General features: G+C 52.0%; 1 pseudogene; it reads left to right on the top strand.

Moving 5' to 3' along the window:
* The first annotated feature begins 441 nt into the window (after nt 1–441).
* LOC133750498 (serine/threonine-protein kinase LMTK3-like) lies at nt 442–8115 on the top strand (annotated as a pseudogene).
* Nucleotides 8116–9529: the final 1414 nt, after the last annotated feature.

The following is a 9529-nucleotide window of genomic DNA, read 5'->3' as shown; positions in this document are numbered from 1 at the left end:
CTTAGTGAAATAAGCCAGTCCCCAGTCACAAATACCCCAAATTTTCCCTGACCTGTTGTAACACACAGAGGACCAAAAATGCAATGTATATGAACAAAATTGATCTTCTGAGATTTGATTATTGTTCACAGCCCTCTACTGTTGGGGAAGAGTTATTTTTTCTTCTTACTTTTCGTTCAATTCTTTTCTCAGTGGAGGGTTAAGCTTATAATCAAACAGAATGTGTGTCCCTTTAAAAATAAAAAACAATGCTGAAAACAATTATATCCTAAGTACAACATCGAGGCCCAGCCTGAGGACAGGGCCTGGGCTTGGCTCCCCGGCTTCCTGACCCAGGACCCTCACCACTGCCCTCCCACGGCCCACCCCCGATGGAGCAGCCAACCGCTCGCGAGAGACCTGGGGACCGGGACTTACCCGCGTGCTGTAGTGAGGCCTATGATGGCGACCGCGGAGGTCAGGAAGGACGTTCCCAACCATCTGACAGACTCCCTGCAGAACCCGCAAGGGTCTAAACCATACCGAGAAGGGCGAGGAACTCGGCAGCCGCTGCTGTGCGTGCGTACCAAGGGCCGGAAGTGGTCCATCCCCGCCATTTTCCCGGCTGGGAGCTGGCTCTCCCGCGGAAGGGATGCCCCGCCTGGAAGCTGCCCTCAGGGAGAACAGGGGTCTGGGCTGGGGGAGCGGTCTCCCTGCGCTCACCTGCACCCCCCCCACCCTAGCGATCTGGCCTTGCATAACTGCCTGCTGACCTCTGACCTCACCGTGCACGTCGAGACCATGGGCTTGCCCACAGCAACTACAAGGGGGGGGCTGCCCTCCAGCGGGGCGGGGGCCAACAGGGTGGCCTGAGCCGCCTGACCCCCCTCCCGTCCACCCCCAGGAGCGCCTGTGGATCCCGTTGCACTGGGTGGCGCCCGAGCTCCTCAGGCTGCACTGCACCTTCAAGGTGGTGGACCATCTGGTCAGCGCCCCGCGGTTCTGCAGGTGGGGAAACTGAGGCTCTGGGCTCTGACTGCCCCGCACCACCCCTGTGTAGCCCGCAGGTCCCGGGGGTGACCCTGTGGGAGCTGTTCGAGTTTGGGGCGTATCCCTACGTGTCTGAGGAGGTGGTCCTGGCCTTCGTGGTCGGCCAGCAGCTCATCAAGCTGGCCTGGCTGAGGCTCAAGCTGCCCTTCGCCGACTACTGCGGGGACCCCAGACCTGCAGGGGGCCGGCTCCCCCACCACCTCTGCCAGGACCTGGGACTTGGAGGAAAACTGAGGCAGGCCCAGCTGGAACTTGAAGTAGTTTCCCCCTAACAGACGCCTGCTGCTTCCATCTCTAATCCCACAGCTCAGAGAAGGCAGGGCTCCTCACACCTGCCAGCCTCCCCCCACCCCACACCTTCCCCCCAGCCTTCTACCCTGCACACTCTCACCCACCCCCAGGAAGGGCATCCTGCAGTCTAGCTGGCGCCCTCGGCCTCTGACCTCCAGCTGCAGCTCACCTACTTGCTCTCCCAGCGGCCGCCCCCTCCACCGCCCCCGCCCAGAGACGGCCCCTTCCCCTGGCCCTGGCCCTGGTGGCACAGCGCGCCGCACCCCGGCACCTCTCCTCCCGTTCCTGCTTCGGGATAATAGCTTCCCCGGGGCTGACCCCAATGAGGTGCTCAGGATACTGAGAGCAGCCGCGGCCTGAACCTCCAGTGCTGTGGGAGAAGGCCGGCGGGGGGCGGGCTGGGGTGAGGCGGCGCAGCGCCCCCTGGCAGCCTGTGTCCACGCCCCCGGGCCCCCATTACAACCCTTCTAATCCCATCTACAAGGCGCTGTCCACACCCAGCGTGCTGCCCGTCATCAGTACCTGCAGCCCCTCAGTGAGCAGCGAGTACTATACATGCACCTGTAGGAGCACGGCTCCCACCTGGAGCCCCTATTCGCCAATGATGGGACCCTCTGGACCCAGGCGTGCCTGCCCCCCAGGCCCCTCAGGCCCTCCCGTGGTCCCCCAGCTAGTGTCAGAGACCTGGCCTCCCCCTTCTTCCCGGTGCCTCAGCCCTTCCCGGCCCAGTCCTCCGCATCAGGCAGCTTCCTGCTGAGCAGCTGGGATCCCAGGGGCTGGGGCACAGGGAAGATGCTGGTGGGAGACCTTGCGGAGGTGCTGGGGGAGTGAGGAGGAGGAGGGCAGCTCTCCCGCAAGGACAGCAGCACCCCTGGGGGGAAGCCCCAGGCGGGAGGGCCCCTGCTGTGCTCCCTGTGCAGCCGCTAGGGGGCCTGCTCCTGCCTGCCACTGGAACCTGATTAAGCTGTGGGCGGTTGGCCGTTGGCAGTTGGAGGGGGCACCCTGCCGTTGGCTGTCCCCACCCCCCACCGAGGACGACTCCTCCCTGCGGGCAGAACAGGGCTCCCTGGCCAAACTCCCTCAGGCCCCTCCTCGGCCCCCCTGTGTTTCTGGACCTCCTCATGAAAGCAGCAGCCCCCAGTACCCCGGGCCGGGGGCCAACTCCCGCTCCTCGCCCTCACCCCCCCCCCCACCGGTACCACCTCCCCAAGCATCCGTGGACCTGGCTGCGTCCCCCGACACCCCCTCCCATGGTCAGTCCCAGCTCAGGCCCCTCCTCTCGAGTCCCCAAGCCAGGGGACAGTGGCTACGAGACCAAGACCCCTTTCTCCGCCTGAGGGAGTCTTCCCAGGTGGGGGACGGCCAAGGAGGAAGGGGTCCCTCTGCCACGGGCTCCCCCGAGCCACCCGACCCAGGAGGCCCCAGCCGCCCACAGACCCGGGTCCCTTCCCGCTCCCGGGGTCCCAGGAGAAGCTGACCTTCGTAGTCCAAGTGAGCACAGAGCAGCTGCTGATGTCCCTGGAGGAGGACTTGACAAGGAACCTCCTAGGGGACAAGGGGCGGACACCCCGGGAGGCAGGACCCAGAAAGGCCGGGAGAGGCCCCGGGGACAGAGAGAAAGCCCCGGGGCCTGAACACGGACCTGCCAGCCCTGGGCAGCGGGAAGAGAGCCCCAAGCCTGAGGCTCCCCGTGAACTGGGCGACAGTGCTGGAGAGCGGGGGTCAGAGAGTCCCCGATGAGGGGAAGGAGGCAGCAGAGAATGGAGGCCCAGGGTCCCCCTTGAGAGCAGAGAAAGCGCTGGAGAATGGGGAGCTGACGCCCCCAAGGAGGGAGGAGAAGGCGTCAGAGAATGGGGGCCCGAGACTGCCCAGGAGTGGAGAAGCCACCAGAGACTGGGCCGCGGGGAGCCCCAGGACCCTGGGAGAATGGGGGCCAGATTCAGAGCACTCTCCGGAGAGAGCCCCCACAGCAGGCATGGCGGCTTCACCCCAGAGTGGCGCGGAGAGGGCCCTGGCCCCCTTGGCCCAGCCACCAGGAGAAAGGTTGGAGAACTGGTTGGAGTTACCACCCATGCATGGCCACCCACAATCACCCACTGTCACCTACAGACACCCACAGATACCCACAGGCACAGTCACCCATGGGCACCCATAGTCACCCATGGACACCCACAATCACCCACAGTCACTGGTGGTCACCTGTGGTCACGCACATGCACCCACAGTCACCCACAGTCACCCATAGTTACCCACAAGCACCCTGGGACATCAGGGACTGGAAGCAAACGACATTTGCTGATTGGCTGGCCCTGGGATGGGGTCTTCATGAGACCCTGACTCAAGCTGTCTCCAGGCAGACACCACCTGTGCAGCCTCCCAGAGGGGACCCCCATTGGCGAGAAGGGCAACTCTGGGGACCCTCTCTTGAGTTCCGCTGCTTCTAAAGCCACCTCTCATTCATGGGCTGCAGGGGCCCTGTCACCCGGGGCATGAGTGGCCTTGTCCTGAGGTCGTGGTTTAGGGGGCATGCCTGCTGCCAAGGCGATGCCTCCCCCCAGCAGTGAAGAAGCTGGTTTGTGGTTTGAGGCCCAGCCCAGAGCTCAGGGCTTGGGAAGCCTTTGTGGTTTGCAGTGGACAGAAAGGCTAAGCTGGACAGAGGACACAGGGACATGACGAGGCTGTTTTGCACAAAGCCCTCATGGAGGTATGGGGGGGCGTGGCAGGATCCTGGCAGACCCCAGAGTTTGGGAGAAGCTGGGGCCAGCACAGGGACACTCTGGGGACTCAGCTTCCACCAGTGTTCAGGGACCCTGACTGGAAAGGCGATGCCCACTGTAAAGATGCAGGTCCCCCACAGCCCAGCCCCACCCTGTCCTCATCCCCAGGTTAGCAGACAGCAAGGGGCACAGGCACTGTGTTTTAAGTTGGCAAGGGCTGCAGGAGAGACGGTCTTGGGGCTCGTGGGCCCCATCCCGCACAGCTCCCGGCAGCGTTCCTGTTTGGGGGTGAGCTTACTGCGTAGGGCGTCAGGAAGTGTTGTGTGCTCCCAATTCTTGCTGCCCCAGACCTGCGATGGACAAGGCCTGGATACTCCCAACCCCAGGGTGGCTGGGAAGTAGGAGATGGGCCCCTCAGCGCCGAGTGGGGGCACGGAACTCTGTGTCCTGCCTGGGGTCTGCCTGCTACAAAAATATTTAAATACCTTGAAATAAATCTTGAAAATGGGTATCAAAGATCTCTACAAAGAAAATTACAAAATATTAAAAGAAGAAATAGAAGAAGTCATTAAAAGGTGGAAACATCTTCCATGTTCATGATTTGGAAGAATCAACATCTTCAAAATGTCCATACTACCTAAACTAATTTATAGATTCAATGTGATACCAACCAAAATAGCAACAACATTCTTCATAGATCTAGAAAAATGATGTTAAAATTCATATGGAAACACAAGAGTTAAAGCAATCTTAAGCAACAAAAACAAAGATGGAGGAAATCAGAATACCAGACCTCAAAACATAGTACACAGCAGTTATAAACGAAACAGCCTGGTACTGGCACAAGAACAGACGTGTAGACCAATGCAGCAGAATAAAAACTCCAGAAATTGATCCATGCATCTACAGCCATGTATCTTTGACAAAAGGTGCAAAAATCAACCCCTGGAGCAGACAGTCTCTTCAGCAAATGCTGCTGGGAAAACTGGTCCTCTGCATGCAGAAGTATGAAACAAGACTCCCACTTTACATCTTACACAAAAATCCATTCGAAATGGATCACAGACTTAAATCTACACTATGAAACCATCAAATTACTAGAGAACTCTGGGGAAACCCTACAAGACATTGGCATAGGCAAAGAGTTCTTGGAGAAGACCCCAGAAGCATGGGCAATCAAACCCAAAATTAACCAGAGGGATTACATCAAACTTAGAAGCTTTTGCACTGCCAAATAAACACTCAGCAATGTAAAGAGGCAACTGACAGGATGGGAGAAAATATTTGCAAACCATGCAACTGACAATTAACTTCCAGAATCTATAAACAACTCAACAAACTAAACAACTACAAAATAAAAAACCTAGTCAAGAAATGGGCAAAAGAACTTGAACAGACATTTTCCAAGAAAGGAAATTCAAATGGCCAACAGATGCATGGAAAAAATGCTCAGGATCGCTATCCCTCAGGGAAATGCAAATCAAAACCACAATGAAATTTCACTTCACCACCGTAAGAATGGCTCTCATACAGAAATCAACAAACAATAAATGCTGGCAAGGATGTGGGGAGAAGGGTACCTTAATTCACTGTTCATGGGAATAAAAACTGGTACAGCCACTGTGGAGGACAGTATCAAGATATCTCAAAAAGTTGAATACAGACCTTCCATATGACCCAGTGATCCCATTCCTAGGAATTTTCCCAAACAAAATGAAATCAACATAGGAAAGTGTGATGTGTACCCCTGTGCTAATTTCAGCTCAATTCACAACAGCAAAGATATGGAATCAACCCAAATGTCCATCAACTGAAGACTGGATAAAGAAATTATGGTACATATACACTATGGAATACTACACACAGTGGTAAAAATGAAATCCTGTCATTTGCAACAAAATGGATGCAACTGGAAACCATTATATTTAGTGAAATAAGCCAGTGACCAAAAGACAAATGCTATATGGTCTCTGGGATCTGGGGTAGCTAATGGAGTACTTAAAATGTAATCTATAGGAACAAAATTGACACTTGAAGATGTGATTATTTTGAACAGCCCTTACCTTGACTGTCAAAGAACAATGTTTTTCTTGTTCATTTGCTTTTTTTTTTTCTTCTAACTAATCGGTGAACTCTCTACTTAGTATAGGGTTAATCTTATGAGTATAAAAATTAGCTGAAAATTGACCTCTGCAAAAATAGGAATGGGACAGGAAAAAGGAGGAGGAAGAAAGGCAAAAGTATAGGTGGGAGGGAGGAGGGGGGAAAGAATTATCATGTTCCCAAATCTGTATAAAGTAAATGCATGAAGTTCTATTCATTAAACAAAAAAATAAACTTACAAGTATGTCAGTGTAAAAAATAAGGGGGCACTGACTCTGTGGCATAGTAGGCCAAGACTCTGCCTACAGCAGCAGCATCCCATATGGGCACCACTTTGTGTCCTGGCTGCTTCTCTTCTGATCCAGATCTCTACTAATGGCCTGGAAAAGCACTGGAATATGGCCCAAGTGCTTGGGCCCCTGCACCTTTGTGGGAGACCCAGAAGAAGTTCCTGGCTCTTGCCTTCAGAACATCCCAACTCCAGCTGTTGCAGCCTTTTGGGGAGTGAACTAATGCATGGAAAACTTCTCTATGTCTCCACCTCTCTCTCTAATTCTGCCTCTCAAATAAGTAAATATATTTTTTTTAAAAATTAAAGGAAAAATAAGGAAAGAAGGAAGGAGGAGGGTGGGAGAGATGGAGGAATGGTAAAGTGGAAAGTTATCATTATGCTCTTAAAATTTTATATATGAACTACAAGAAATTTCAACTCTTTACATAAATTTTCAAAACAAGATTTATATGCTAATATAATTTTAATAATCTGCGATTACCTAAAATTTACAGCATATAAGTGAAATTCACTTGACTTCATTGGATTATTGTTTATAGTTATAGCCCTTGCTTTTATTCCTGAACTATGGTCTTTTTACTTCTTACTTGTTGAACTAGTTTTAATGCAGCATTAATCTTTTAAATTCAAGGTAAATTTAAAGTGTTAACTCAGGCCAGCGCTGCGGCTCAATAGGCTAATCCTCTGCCTTGTGGCGCCGGCACATTGGGTTCTAGTCCCGGTTGGGTCGCCGGATTCTGTCCTGGTTGCCCCTCTTCCAGGCCAGCTCTCTGCTGTGGCCAGGGAGTGCAGTGCAGGATGGCCCAAGTGCTTGGGCCCTGCACCCCATGGGAGACCAGGAGAAGCACCTGGCTCCTGCCTTTGGATCAGCAGTGTGCTGGCCATGGTGCGCCAGCCGCGGCGGCCATTGGAGGGTGAACCAATGGCAAAGGAAGACCTTTCTCTCTGTCTGCCTCTCTCTCTCACTGTCCACTCTGTCTGTCAAAATAAATAAATAAATAAATAAATAAATAAATAAATAAATAAAACAATATTAACTCAAAAATGAATAAAAATTTGAAAAGAATGACATTTGTGGCTTTTTAGGTTTTTGGTGTGCATGTCAAGAATTATGTACATAGGTGGGCTGGCAGTATGGTGTAGTGCACTAGGCCTCCACCTGTGGCCCCGGGATCACATATGGATGGATGCCAGTTCATGTCCTGGCTGCTCCTCTTTCAATCCAGCTCTCTTCTATGGCCTGGGAAAGTAGCAAAGGATGGCCCAGATGCTTGGGCCCTTGTACTCACATAGGAGAACCAGAGGAAGCCCCTGGTTCTTGGCTTTGGATCTTCTCAGCAGCATTCCCCTCCAATGTAATCTATATTTTATCATTTACAATAGAATATACAATTCCTAATATACAATAAAATCTACCATTCTTAGCATACAATGTAATACACAATTTATTCTCCCTGCCTCCTCCCTCCCTGCTCCTGAAGGAATGAGTTCCTGGGCCTGTGGCCAGGGCCCACATAGGGAACATGCACAGATTTCCACAGGACTTACCTGGCGAGGATGGATGACCCTGTGGATTCTGGTGAATCTACTGCCATGCCTCCTCCAGCAGTGGGACCACTCTTCCTGCAGTTGTGCTTCTTCACCATTCACCTCCTTGTTCCGAGGACCCACACCAGCACTTAGCACCCACCTGAAGAAAGCAAGCCGCGATGTGGAACTCCAAGCAGGCAAAAGGGCAGCAGCACCCCTGAGCAGCCCATATATAAACTCAGTAACCAACGGAGTACATGAACTCTGGATAGCCACCCACAGGCGCCAACCAATTAGAAAGCAAAGACCGACCTTCCGCAGCCTTGCCTAGGGGTCATGGCTCCAGATTGCCAAGCAGGTCGTGCTGTGTGGTTCAGGAGGCAGCAGCTGGAACCTCCAGAGTGGTAGGGCAGCAGGCCATTTTTCTAATGGTGTCAACTCTATACTGTCCTCTTGGAAAGTATCCAAATATCCCTAAGCCAGTACTCATACAAGTACAGTGATGTGGGGCAGTCAGTTTACACTTACAACACCAGGTCAGAGGAGTTACAGACTTTATCCTGGATTTAAGGGACTCCTCTGCCAAAACTTGTGAGAGCAAAAATACTTCTACACACACAAATACTCCTCAGACGGCGCCCAACACATCTTGAACTCTGTATTAACCTCAACTGTTGGGATTTGTAGTGCCATGCTTTGTAATTATGTCATTTCTGCTCACATCTTCTTCATCCAAAATCTCCATGAAGAAAGGGATCTAAGTGAAATGGACACTATGAGAGACAATGACAGGATCAGCCCTTGACTACACTGTTGAGGAACAACTTATTATTTTATTCATTTTAGTATTTTTGTTGTTGTGGTTGTTGTTGTTGTTGCTCTGTTTGTTCTACATAAGACCACTGGTTGAACTCTGTAATCAATGCACAATCATTCTTAGGCGTTTAAAATTAACAGAAAAGTGATCTCTGTTAAACATAGGAGTGGGAATAAGAGAGGGAGGAGATATATAGGTTGGCACATGTTCACTCGGACTTACCTCCAATGGTAGAACTAGAAATGTGCCAGGGGATTTCAAATCAATTTTACCAAGAAGGCAGGTACCAATGCCAGCACACTTGGTAAAGTGATAAGTATAAATACACAACCGATCAAAAAGATAGGGTATGTGTTGAAGAGATTTCACAAATAAGACCAGTGTAAGCAAATAATGAAGGATAGAATTAAAAGGGAGAGAATGATCCTGCGGGGGAAGCAGGACACACAGCAGACTCATAGAATGGCAAATGCCCAAAACAGCACTCCTGCCTCAGAATCAACGCTTGGGACATTCGGATCTGGCTAAAAGGTCCATGAGAGTCTCACAGGCATGGAAAGCCATGACACGATGGCAAAAAAACAATCTAAATGAAAGACCCTGGTGAACAAGACCCCAGCAGAAGGAACAGGCCATCAAGGAGAGAAGCGCCTTTCTCTGAAGGGAGGAAGGAACCTCCCCTGTGACACGGCCTTGACTAAACAAGTTCAGAGTCGGTGAACTCAAGGGACTTCCATAGCTTAGACAGCT

This window comes from Lepus europaeus, chromosome 21, assembly GCF_033115175.1.
Source record: "Lepus europaeus isolate LE1 chromosome 21, mLepTim1.pri, whole genome shotgun sequence".
In the NCBI taxonomy this organism is placed as follows: Eukaryota; Metazoa; Chordata; class Mammalia; order Lagomorpha; family Leporidae; genus Lepus; species Lepus europaeus.
The sequence above is the reverse complement of the archived record's forward strand: the minus strand, read 5'-3'. Positions and strand labels throughout refer to the sequence as shown.